The sequence below is a fragment of the Platalea leucorodia genome (genome assembly GCF_965183815.1).
Source record: "Platalea leucorodia genome assembly, chromosome: 7".
Lineage (NCBI taxonomy): Eukaryota > Metazoa > Chordata > Aves > Pelecaniformes > Threskiornithidae > Platalea > Platalea leucorodia.
Window position 1 is genome coordinate 70751605 of NC_138829.1, and position 14231 is coordinate 70765835.

The window sequence follows — 14231 nt, forward strand, 5'->3', positions numbered from 1 at the left end:
TTGAACTTCTTTAGTTTCTCATTATTGATCATGATTTTGAGGCTCCAAATCATTCTTGGAATCTTTTTTCCATTCTTTCCAAATTCCTAATTTTCTCTCTGAAGCGTGTACACCGTGTGTCCACATAAATGAGACACAATTTACTAGTAAATGCCTCATCAGCACAAAGTGATAAATCTTATTTAAAAAAAAAAAATAAAAATCAAAGCAATTGCAGGTAGCACTGCATCTTAGTATGGACCAGAAAGTCAGGTCTGAATTCCTGAGAATGACTCTACAATCTGGCTTCTGGTAGAGTTAACCCTGATTCAGTTTTTCCTGATTTTTTACATTTAATCAGAAGAGAATCTGGGGCAACTACACAGTCCTGGTTAGAGGAAGGCAAAAAAAATGGACAACACAGAAGGTTCAAGAGAGGATAACTAAGATAATAAGCCTTAATGACCCTAAACGATAAGCGAAAGAAGGTTAAACGTGCTGTGGAAAAGAGAAGATTAACAGAAGACCTCGTTGATATATAAAATACCTTTAGGGAATAGAAAGGATAAATTTCAGTAGACAAGCAATTTAATAGAGGGATATGCAAGCATGATTAATTAATTAACATCTGTATTAGCTAATGACGGTGAAAAGCTCTATATTATTGCTGAGCTGTATTATGAGAAAAATAAAAGCAGCAGACAACTTTATACTGTTTTAACACAGAAGTTTCACAAAATTCCTAGGGAGGTATCACTAGGCTGGGCGAGCATCTGGGTTGGCATAACACAGGCATGGCAGTGGAGGAGGGGAAGGGGCCAGGGTAAATTTTTGATGTAACACAAGAGGTTTTTGTTTGGAGAGTTCATTTTTGCCTTCTCTGCCTTCAAAACAAGTGCAACCATCTTGCAGTTAACTCAGTTTCGAGACTCTCATCACGGAAGGGAGTTACCTTCGCACTGGTCCTAAGGAAATATTCCATATTCCAACTCTATAACAGAAAAAAACCCCTCTGAGGATAATTACATATTGGAACAGATTCCCCACAGAGGCTGTGAAATCTCTGTCCTTGGAGGTTTTTAAGACCTGGTTCGACAAAGGCCTGAATTGGCCTCATGTGAATCCAGGCTTGACCCCGCTCTGAGCAGCAGGTTGGACTGGAGACCTCCCAAAGCCCCTTCCAACATGAACAAATCTATGATGCTGCGATATAAAGGAAGATTTTATAATTTAAATAATAGAGAAGCTATATTGATAAGGAAAATATTAACATAATTTACCAAAATAGGAGACATTTAAGTACCAAAAAGCATGCACCAAATAATTTAGGATATTTTTGCCTGGAGCAATTTCACACATTGCATTCTCCAAGGTGGGTCTTGATAACTATCATAAAGTTTATTCAAGCAGATGTATTCTTCAAGCAAGAGGCTGATTTATATCAAACAGAAGCTATAATCTCCTTAAAGTCTGCTTGTTTGATTTGGAGAGGTGAAGACTGTTTTAAAATTAATCTCGGTTTAAAAGAAATATTTGGACCTTACTTTTCTTTCTCCTTTGATTGTGAAACAAACAGCTGGAACCAGATGGTTTCCTTTCAGTCACTGAAATTCAGCATATTGCTGGTAAAAAAATATTTTTGCTAACCAATTTTGATGATTAGTGGCTAGAACTCATTAGATGCTTTATATTATAAATATTATTTAAAATATATTTATATTACATTAGATGCTTTGTAATGTCACAATATGTACAACTTGCTGCACGTATCCCCTTTTGATACAAACTCAAACTGCTACCCACTTGCATTTAGAGTGGAATTATTATATTACACATATGCCTAACAAAAATATAGGGCCCAAATAGCTCAGTTTCTTCCCATCCTTCCCTCCCCAACTAGCCTGTGGTTGTTTAACCACCTGCACCTGGTCTGAACAGATTTTGATCTAAATACAAAACTTCTGCCTCCAGGCTCGCCAACGTAAGTATATTCAAGTCCCTTAAAAATCTTGCAAAGGAAGCAAATAGAAAAGAAAGAGTCATTTACGTTACAACGCAGTTTCCAGCACTAGGAAACGTCACTTTGATCGTCGCTGCCAGTGTGGCTTGAAATGTTTCATTTAAATTCGTACTGAACCCAGGCTGCCGACGGTCCTCCTCTCTCCCTCCTACAGTCAAACTCAGCTTCCCAAATTCCCCTCTTTGTACTGCTGTACTGCTAGACAAGTCCCCACCTAAGTATCAAGATAGAAAAGGCTTTTTCGCCTCAGCTACCATTGTTGTAACAGCTGATAATACAGTGTTTCTGGCATCTTCCGACAAAGGATTATGTCAGTAGGAGATCAGACGCTCTCCTCAGAAAGCAGCACAGTTCAGCCATGCACCACTATACAAATTAGCATCCTTTCTCCTGCTAAATGCAGAAATCTTAGTACTATATTACTCCCAATTTTGAAGCTATATCTGCACTGCCAAAGCAGGTGGCTCCAGGAACATAATCCATATGCCCTTCCATTAAAGGCTCTGCCATTGCGGTGCGTGGAGGAGGTCCTTCCCTGGAGACGTCATTCTGGCCAGGAAGAAACACTTAACAGTGACAGCAGACAGCATGGGATGCAAAGATATTTCTTGGTCTCCCCTCTTGCCTAACTCAAAAGGTTCCCTTCAGGTTGCACCTGAGGCCACCTCTTTCCATCACAGAAACAGTAACGTCGGTATGTATAGGCGGCCGATAAACGTTACGGCATGGTTTCACGCAGTAGTAACATGCAGGACGTGTGGACACGTAGCATCCCCCAGCTCAAGGGGACTGGATCCAGCCTTCTGCTCTGTCATGCAAGGATCCTTGCCACAGGGAGCAGACTGAGCGAGAGCTCACCTTGTAAGTCACGCACAGCAAACTGAGTTGCGACATATCTCAGCTGTATGCATCTTCTGCATATAGCCCACTGATTTTGTATCTGTCTGGGGTCGTCTTCTTACCAATGTGGCACAAATAACACAACTGCAATTTAAATTATTATACTGATACAGTCATTAGATAGAAATTGTGTCCCATCTGGTCTATCTTTGGCAAGGTAAAGGATCAGGGAGCAGGAATCACATTTGTCTCTATCCTATGCTCCTAAAAGGAGAAAGTCAAAGCCGAAGGTTTGCAGTACAAACGTACAGACTGTACAAAGGTAAAGGGTCCTTTTAACAGGTAAGGAATGCGGTAAGAGAAAAGCTGCACCCACGCTGCTAATAAGTCCTGAAACATTTCACGGTGTTTCAAAAGCACCCCGTGACGCTGGGGGTTAGGCGTAAACAAGTTACGACACCTCCGAATTACGACTCTCTTTTCAAACTGTTTTTCTCTGTGGGTGATTCCCAGACACAGATACAAAGCAAGAGGCAGTATTTTCACTGTCAAATAAGATTCAGTTGTAAGACATTTTTAAACACATTCAACCTTCGTAAAAATATTCTTAAATATTTTAAATAATCTAAAATATTGCCAGCTAAAATTTCATTCTAAACATAGCAATTAATATAACTGTGATGCCATTATTGTATACGTGGTCTATAATGGAGTGGACTTTAACAGGATAACTCTGTAGGAAAGAAAAGGTTGCTGCCAACCATTTACTTATTTCAGTCTTACTGATGAAGAGAAATCCAAGGGCTTTAAATATTACAGCAATCTAATTTTAGCTTGTAAGAATCAGTTTCAAAGTGAATGTCTTGGACAGTGAAGTCAATAGAAAACATTCTACCACTAATTCCGTAGAGGATTTTTTGTTTTGGTTTGGTTTTTAATCCCTGAGATTTCAGCAATGAAATAGAAAAAGAAAAATGGCTCTGTGTTTCTGGTGCTAACCCAGGAGACCTGGATCCTGACAATGAACTTGGGCGCAGTTTTTGGTAAAGCCTCTTAAGTTCCCTGTGCCTCAGGGAACGGCAGTAATCTCTCTAGCACCCAGAACTGTCTTCAAAAGATACTTTTGTATACTTCAGGTTCTGCGTTGACTTCCATTTGAACTAGTGCTCGTTTTTAAATGCTTCGCAATTGAAATACAAACTCAGGCGATGATCTTGGCACTGCTTTTTTCACGGCACAGAAGCCTAACAGCAGCAGTACCTTATTGCCCGGCAATACCTGCGCCGTGATGTTTTCCTAAGACAGAATACGGAAAGTCACAATAGCAAGAATTAGAAGACGATGCCGGGACCACATTGCTCTGATCATGAAATAATGATGAAAACGTTACTGTGGTTGAGCTCTATTTAGCTCTATTTCTAACAGAATTCCCTTGCATGGATACAGTGCACTGATAAAACTGGGGAGAAAGCTTTTCTTACAGAGAAATTTGGTAATTCTTGACAGTACAATTGCCTGCATCTGTTGGGAAGTTATCGGTCTGGTTTCATACAACAGAAAATAAATCCTCATTGAATGTATCATCTATGTTGAATTTTGTGGTCTTTCCTCAGGCTACAGTCCTGCTGAAGTCAAAGCTTTCTTTGAGGAGATTGTAAAGATTTAGTGCAAGAACATTTTTTTAATGGAAGAAGTAGAAATTCAGCTCATTAGTTATGCCATTTTTGTGTAAGTGTGACATCCACTGGCAGGTAGTGGAGAGTAAAACCTATCGAGCAAGCAGCTCAATAAACTGCAGCATCCCAGAGCTCTTATTCCAACAAACTTTACCAACGTATTTGCCCAATGTGAGCCTCATAGTGTGATATTTGCCTAGTAAATACTTTTGAGAGAGAGAAAGCTATTAATTAAAAGCAAACAATGAAGTCAGAGGTATTTACTACTACTTCTCCAACAATTCTCCTTTTTAAATAAACAGAACTGAAAGCATAACTGGTTAGATAAAGTTTTGCAGCAACAATAGTGGCTTAACAATTGTCTACCAGATGCTGGTGTGGAAAGAGAGAGAGACACACAGAAACAGTTGCATGGTTAAAACCCACAGAATTCTTATCAGTTGTTCTGATGTCTGTTTTCAGATTTGCTGATTTTTTTTCTGAGAGCTTGGGCAAGTGAACAAATTACCCTGCACTTGTAAAAGAGGCAAAGTAATCACAGATGAAGAAAAAATTAGATCAGAAGAGACCTTGGAAGTTCACCTGGTCCAACCCCTTGTTTGAAGCAGAGCTAACTTGTAAATTAAATCAGGTTGCTTGTGGCATTGTCCAGTCAAGTTTTAAAAACCTCTAAAGACAAAGATGCCCCTACCACTCCCGGCAGCCTATGCCAGTGCTTAACCACACTCAGGATGAGCGATTTTCTCCTTAAGTCCACCTGGAAGTTCCCTTTTTCAGCCTGTGACCATTGCTTCTTGTCCTTTGGTTGTGCACTTCTGAGAAGGATTTCCTTCTTCTCTCTTCCCCACCCTTCCCCACCTTTTTGGCAGTGGAAAAGTACAACGTGATTCCCTCCCTCCTCTTCACATTAAACAAACCCAGTTCCCTCAGCCTCTCCCCATCTGTAGGCCCTTCTGAAAGTTACACTGCCTTCCAGCACATCAACTCACCCGCCTAATTTGGCATCATTTGGAAATTTGCTGAGGGCTGCATTATGGCCCATCATCCAGGTGAGGGTGCTGAAACACTGGCACAGGTTGCCCAGAGAGGTTGGAGATGCCCCATCCCTGAAAACATTCAAGGTCAGGTTGGACGGCGTCTTTGAGCAACCTGATCTGGTTGAAGATGTCCCTGCTCACTGCAGGGGGGTGGGACTAGGCGACCTTTAAAGGTCCCTTCCAACCCACAGCATTCTGTGATTCTATGATCCAGGTCATTATAGAAAACGTTAAACAAGATCAGCCTCAGTACTGATCCTTGAAAAAAATCACCAGTAAGCAGATGCCAGTCAGACTTTGAATCATGGGCTACTGCCCTTCAACCAGTTTTTCCCTCACTTTGTCATCCACCCATCCAGTTCACATCTCCTTAATTTGGCTACCAAGATAATATGCGAAACTGTACCAAAAGCCTTTCTGAAGTCAAAGTGATCATCACTCATTCCTTTCCCTTCATCCACAAAACCTGTCCTTTCACCATAAAAGTCAATCAGGATGGTCAAGCCTGGTTTGCTCTTGGTAGATCCATGCTGGCTGTTCAAATTTTTGTTCTTCATGTGCCGGTAAACAGTCTTCATGAGGAACAGCTCCATAATCTTCCTAAGGACTGAGGGGAGGCTGACTGGCCTGTAGTTCCCTTCCTCCTTGCCTACCCTGAACATAGAGCAGCATTTTCTTCCTGTCATATTAGTGAATTCACGAGAATTAATTCTAAAAGGTTATAAAATCCTCAGATGAATGATAGGATGCAAGGGTCCTGGTCCAAGACTACAGAAAGAGGCGTTACTGAATTTTGGACATGTACGAGAACTCCTGTTTCACAGCAAACACTAAATTCTCTCCCCCAGTGCTGCAGTTTCATGAAACCGGAGGGCAATGCAATAGCATCCTGCCAAGGAAAGGGGCAGCCAACTCCCCCTTCGCCTCCCACGGCACCGCTTACCTTCGCGCCAGCCTTGACGGCTGCCAGGACTATCCAAAAGACAATTCCACTCACTACCCCATCTGAAAGCTAACTAGTCAAAACAAAAGAGGCCTTTTTCTGTTTGTTTGGGGTTTTTTTTCGGGTTTTGTTGTTTGTTTTTTTTTTTTGTTTCGGTTTGGTTTTTGTCAGGTTAGTGAATCAGGTCATGAAAAAAATCACCGCAAAGTAGGCAAAAGGAAAGGGAGGCTAAGAGATGAGGGGGGAGAGAAAGACCATGCCTTTGCGATGGCAGCAAGCCAACAGACCAGCTTGGGTGTCTGTGAAACTGCAACCTAAAAACCAGATACCTTTAGGATCCTGAAATAGTTCTCTAGAGCAATGGTTAGCCCAAGTAGCTATAGTTGTAAGCACAGAAAAATAATCTTCTTTTTAATCATTTAAAAATGGTCAGATGAGGGAAATTTCGGTCATACTTTTCTAGCTACTGAAGCAGATGAATGATGCATCCAAGCTTCTAACCTGTTTTTCAAAAATGAACCACAGGGCTAGATACAAACTGGTTTCTCAAGCTGATGCACGGTATTCCACTGTCAAGAATGCCAGTTAAATATTAACCGAAAATCTGCATCAGTCTTCCTACCGCGAGCATCCAGAGGAGAGGAGAGCTAGCACTTCAGCTGACGTTTATTTACCCTGCACAGAATTTGAAGTAAAACTTCAGCTGAATGAGATCATGTGCAAGCCGCCATCTGTTTATTCCATCAGGATTATCATTCTTGATTGTTTTATTTTGGGGAAAAAAGTCAGATAAGGACTGTGACTCTAAGGCTGCAGCGTGTACAGACTTAAGGAGGTGATGTACTTGTGTTTTAAACTGCATTTCTTTGCTGGTTTTTTGCGGGGGGCTTTTCATTTCTGAGACCGTCACAGCTGTTTCCCAGACTCGATAAGCAGGTCTCTCTGTTTGATGTGGTTTACATTTTGTAAAAAGAACTTTAATTTTGCTATTCATATTTTTTTCCTAAATTGATCCCTACTGTTCATAAACTCTCTTTTCAGCCATCGTACTTTCTTCCAGTCACACAGTAACGTCGGCTGTTGTCTAGGAAACACATCTTGCCTTCTCCCGAGCATCCCGGCACTGTTAATAAAAGAAATCCCTTTGCATCTCTGGGTCACATCATGTTAATTCAGCAACTCTGTGTGAGAGCCAAGCCACTGATTTAGCGTGCAACCTGCAATGCAAAATGCTCTTTACAAGACTACCGGAGTGAAAGAGCTACCGTAAGGAAACCTTCCTCACAAGCCCTAACAGCAGTTAGCTATACAGAGAATTGCACGTATTCAGAGAATCACATCTTCCCGTACTTACCGAGGACAATAGCAAAATACTCAGCAACTGGAATGGGAGTAGGAAAAGACGCAGAAGAGTGATATTTTCTCAAGACAAACTCCATACATCCCCTTTGGACTGCTACGTACAGTAAGTCTATATAAGAAATCAGAAGAGGATCTTACACAAAAAGAAAATCCAAGCCCAGACCTCAGCACTTATTTAGTGCTTTTTTACCATGAAAGTATGGCAAAGCTCCACCCACTTCATCCATCTTCTCCACCTTTAAGCAGAGGAGTAGGTAGATTCATCCAATAACAGAGGTAAGGCTAAGCAACAGCAGAAAGCGGGCAGACAGGATTGTTGTCTGGAACTTGAGTGGCACCAGCCAGGCAAGCTGAGGCAGCCTGGAGCCCACCTTCACTTTTTTTTATTAAATAGGGACTGTTCTTAAGGCATAAGGTTGCCGCCAGCTCTTTGAGTAGTATTGTCAAATCATGGGGACCAGTTGGTCAAGTTGATCTTTCAGTTTGGGTATTTTACAGGCCAGTGGAGGCTATGGCTGGCTGAAATTCTTCTCTGGTTTAATTGAGGCTTTGAAGTCCTGTAAGAACATAATTTTCTCCGGGCCAGATAGGAAATCAATTAAGAGAGTAAACCTGCAAAATTCACACCCGGATCATGAACAGTTCTATAGAAAACTGCTCAATATCAGCATCAGCTTCAGTGAAACAATATATTACTTCATGGCTAAGAAAGCTTGTTTACTAACATCCTAGATGGAAGAACACTGCTATAAAAAAATTATCTGTAAGAAAAGTGGACTGATGCCCACTTGAGTTAAGGTATTCCCTAAAATACAGGTGGACAGCCACAGAAGTACTCCCAGCTGTTGCTGTACTTAGGAAACTCCATGAGAACTGAGAGACTGGTGAAATAAAGATGATATAAAGACTTCAAGAATGGGTAAGACAGGAAGGTATGTAGGTCTCCCTGTTAAATTTTTATTATTGTGACAAGCAAACAAAGAGACTTTTTATTTTTTAAATTAAAAACTATATGGCTGTATCAAGACTGCTCAGCTTGCTATGTAGTCTTGGTAGCGATGAGTTGTGAGTGCAAATGCCTCGTGATCCCTTATTGTAGGACGGGATATGGGATACCGCGTCAAGGAGAAAGGGAGGCACAGGCTGGCCATTCGAAAGGATGCTCTGTGGGAACTGAAAGGGGAAAGATACCCACAGATTGCGTAAAGGCTAAAGACGGGGAGCGTTCATTCTAGCCCACTGCCAAAAAGACAGCAGATACCTGAAAAACATGGCAACAGAGAGCAGGAATGGATTTAAAATAACTCCCTTTTGTACAAATACGTTATTTGTTGTCCGTACACACTGACATCTTCTCCAGGATTTTTTAATGATACACCACACTTCTGGTCCTTTGCTCCAGGGAAAGCAGTCAGCATTAAAATGATCATAGAAAGAGCCATAATCCTGGTGATTTATCATCTAAAACTGATCCACTCTCCTCAGAATATTAAAGCTATTTGCCATTCAGACTCAGATCTGTTCTTTGCAAAGGGCCTCTCACATTAATTGAAGGTCAGATCAGTATCCCTATTTGTCGGGTGTTTGGAATACATGCCAGGAGACATTTCCATGTTAAAATTCAACAAGAGATTACACCAACAAACTCATTCTTGCCCGAGGTTAACCTTGAACAGGAAAGAGATATTTCAACTCATTATTCTCATTCTCCTCCATAGTAGCTTGTCATGTTGTTGGGCATGGCTTCCGCCTTTGCAAATTTAATTCATGTCAAAGCTTGCAATTTTCCTTGCTTGCTGTCGCTACATTACGATTCTTGTCTTCTTTCTCTCAGGACTGCTGTTGTCTGAAATCCCCAGTTAAAGAGCGATATGTAATTTGGGTGGTTTTCACTGTACAATGCTTTGCAAACTGCCCTTAATAGTATTTTAAATAACTTTTCTCAGCATAGGCGGTTCCCTTCCCTCTAGCTATCGACTGGTCCCTGCCACCCTCTCCCCACCCACGACGCAATGAAGACTCGGCCACGCTGTCACACTCACTGCAGTCAATGACTCGGCGCCTCTCCCCAGGGTTTCTAGCCATAGATCTGCAACAGAAATCTAGACCTTTACCTAAAACCAATGCAAGCAAAACGGACGATGAGTTATGGCAATTGCTAATCAACTAATTGGGACCCAAATCTTGCCCTCACCTCGATGTTCATTGCCGTCAGACACGTGTCTCTTAGCTGTCACTGTCTGGTGAGTGAACAAGCTTGCCTGGGCTGGAAGACGGCCTGGATGACCTCCGTGGACTGTTATGTTTCTATTAACAAGAGAAGTGCACTTGGAATGGAATCAGAAACGTGAATGCTGTCCACTATAACCCTTTAAATGTGTCAAATGTATTTTCCACTTCTCTTGTTGGACGTGAATGCCCAGTCAGGAGGCCCAGCTAATGAGATCTGCAGGCTTTGCTGCTTACATAAAATGCTCATCAGTATTTTATGTTATTAACCTTTGCAGTAAAAGATCACCAGGTCCTTCTTCTCTTTCATTAAAAGCTTTCCAGATAGAAAAAAGGGTCAGTTCATCCCAAGTGTGGTGTCCCCAGTGATTTCAAGAAGCTTTCTACAAAGGTGATTTGCTTTCATCACTATACATTTTTCTCTCTTCCCTCCCTATTCTGCATACAGGAGGTAAAGCAGATGTCATTTGCTTTTTGAAGCCCACCATCCCCAATTAACATGGCCAACAATCATTTTGATCAAAGGTTAACGATTATTTTCAGGATTTTCCATTTCCCTTGTATTACCTTGAAATTTGGAGCCACCCAAGGCTCGCATATTTTGTGTCTCCAAAATGCTACTGCTTTTTAAAACAGATTTTCTTGTTTAAAAAAAAAAAAAAAAAGAAGTGCCTCTAACTCTGAACTCTAAGAATTCAGAGATTCTTAGAATGTCAGCAACGCCCTGCTACTGAGTTCCCTAGTTTCCTAGTTTATAGTTCCACAATAAAATACTATTCCACCAAAGATGCAACATCTAACTTTGAAGCAAAAATGGAGAGAAAAGCCCCCAAAAGAAACGTTCCCAATGCTGCTTGTATTCTATAAGTGAACATCAAGATCTGTGACGTAACTGATGACAAGCGTTTCGCCTCGGATCCCATAGCATTTAACAGGAAAACATCGCTGATGTGAAATGCAGAATTGAAAGGTTGTGTTACAGGAGACTGAAGTCTCAGAAATCACTTGCAAGATAGCATTCACATTGAAAAGCTAGATGTCAAATATTCAGTGGATTTAATAAATTACATCCACAGAAGCAACTGCAGCTATGCTAGTTTATATGTATGGAAGTTGGTAACCTTCATATGAATTAATATTTTCCCCTACAAGTTATTATGAAAAGAAGGTATTTCCCCTTGGAAAAATGTGTGAGGGGGAATATCTGCTTACTCTTGCATTGGATAGATTTTCTTTCCTTTAGAAGAAATAACATTTAAGTGATGGTGACAAAGTTTTCTTTGTTAACGGGAATACGGGAGAAGGGGTTGCTTTGAAGCGACACATTATTTAACAAGTTTCCAGGAAAGCAATTTTGGGAACATTAATGAAAGCTTATTATTATACAGCTATTACTAAATAAAAAGAAGCAACTGTGAAGTTCAGAAAACCTTGGAAAATGTTAAAGTACATAGGAGACAGCTTCTTTAACAGCCTAAAAGCAGCAGGGTTCTGAGATGAACCTCATACAAGGACACCATATATATCTAGTACATCAGTCCAAAAAAAAATATCAGTCTGAAAAATACTCTTATTCTTACTTAAGAGCACCCTTACTTTTAAGAATTGTATTCAAACACAGCACTTCACACAACCAGAGCACAGAAAGGACAGCCTGGGAGCACACAGTAACTCCGATACACGTACACCGCAGAGCTGCCCGACTGAGGCCAAAAACCTGATTACAAAAGGTGCTGTACAAAGACAAAAACCAAAAATGGGTTCCTGTTCATGAGAACTTTTTAATCTAAGAAAAAGCATAACCTGGAGTGGCAAAAGGCAGGGCAACATTTGATAGAAAACCATCTGAGCTTCTAATTCTGGTTGGGATTCAGAGGCATCAAGGCCTTATAAAGTTTTATAGAAGCATTTAGAAGGACTGAAGTTGTGAAGACGTTTATAGGGAGCTGCTTCACAGGGAAAAAAAAAGCAACAGCATTCTTGATTTGAAAGAGAAGCTGATCAGAAGCATAAATCAACCATTTGATAGGGAAAAAGAGGAAACAGATTAAAGCTATGAAAGAGTCTTGAACGTGAAGACATACATTTTTGGATAAAGGAAGGAGGTAAAATAATCAAAGACACAGGCTAGGAAAATGATCTTTTAGGGAGCATATTTTGGAAAGATCCAAGATTGCATTAGTAAAGGTCAAACGAAAGGATGTGGCGTTAACCAAAACACATGCTGAGAATTTTAAGAATTTTATCTTGCAAATATACGGAAAAAATCGTACCTTCAAAAAACAAAGACGTAGCATCTGCAACTAAACACGGCTCACTGTTGAAGCTGGAGAAGACTCTTTGCCCAAACCATCCAAATGTAGCCGAGGATTCTCCTTTGGGAACAGGAGTAGGTCCCTGCCCTTTACCTTGTGCTCCCCCCCGGGCAGCTTTGGCCAGCAGCAAAAGGCACGCTCTTGATGCGGAACAGTTTATGTCTTCACAACTAGAAAAAACTGGTGAAGAACAGTCGTTACCCTTAGTATTTCTGTCGCAAGGTGCTATTTCCAAGACAGCCTCAAATTCTGACCGAGGCAACACGCTCCCTTTGCATCGTATGGGTTTGTGTGTAGCGAGGATACGACATGCTGTTAGCCCGTTCGGAGCAAGCTGTTGAATTGCCTTTCACCTTGACAGTTTAACAGTAACTCTTACCTTCTGCTCCAAAGACACACATATTTTAATGATTTAAGGTAACTTCTAGTTAGACGATCTTGATACACTTACCTTGAAGTAAAATAGTGATGCAAATTCTCCTGGTAATATCTACCTGCTCTTTAGAAAAATGTGATTAAACCACCAGCATGGACTGAATAAAGTAGATCGCCCACAGCCATTCAAAGAGTTATTTGTAGCCTTTGTTTGCTGTCTCACATTTCTGAGAAGATACATGGAGCAGACACACCTCTGGAGTGTCTCATCCACAAGCTGATATTATTTACAGAAACAACAGAATCTATTAAAAATAAATATAGCTCTTACCTAAAAGTCTCATTATAAAAGATGATTTTTCTTCTTTCTCTATCAAGTTCCTCTGCTCTTAAGATAAAAAATTTCTGGGCTACCTCTGCCAATGAGGTCTACTTGATATGATATGGCAAAGCCATGATTTATCATGAACCTCAAGATACATTAGTTCGGTGGGGAGGCGTCTTTTCTGAGTCCTAACTTCTACAGTTGAGAGAAATTTGGTTGGTTTGTTTTTTAAAGAAGATATTTATCGCCTGTATGGCTGTAGGGAAGAAAATCTGAGTGAATATTAAGCATGCAAAACCTACTAAATTAGAAAAGTGAAACGCAAAGCCATTCTCCAGGACCAGATGGCTTCTGAATGTTTGGCACTGGTGGCACTGTTGATATTGCACAGACATGATCTGTAGAAACTCTTTCAAATGTAGGATACTTATCATCGCCATACTAGTTTTCCACATCAGATTACAGAGTAAGGCATGCACAAGTATGACTGAGTATAAACGTTAACAGCTCCAAGGGTTTAAAGGTAATCTTAAAGTGAAACGGTAACCAAGGAGTAGTTGGGAACACCAGGTGAGTGTTTGGAGAAAACTGGGAACTATTTTCTTGGCTATGGGTATTCCCTGCTCTCGGTTGCAACCGCTACAGTGTTCTATACAACCACATATAGAAAAGCAGGACTTGCATGGTGGCTAAGGCAATTTCCTCTCAGAGCAGCAGAGGTTTGCCAAATCACACAAACAGCTTAATAGTTTTACTTATTTTTATCTATATTTGCTGTTAGCACATAATTAATTCTATTTTCAAAAAGCATGTTAATTTTGAATAAGATTCCACATGTGGATTGTTAGGGAGGTATTCAGAGCATAATCATGCCCTTCCACGCTGAACAAGGAGTCAGCTGCGGGATGAGGATTCATATTCTAACCATGGAGAGCTCGCGTCTCAGCCCCAGCTGCGCCAGGAGCTAGAGATGCCAACCAAGGCCTGAAGGGAATTTTGTTGTGGAGAGCGAGAGAAGGAGACCTGGGGAAGGGAGGGAAGAAGAAAAGCCCAAAGAACTCTTTCAGGTATATGCGAATGCTACAAACGTGTACCTCCCTTGCCACTTACCAAAAAATACACGTTTCTAA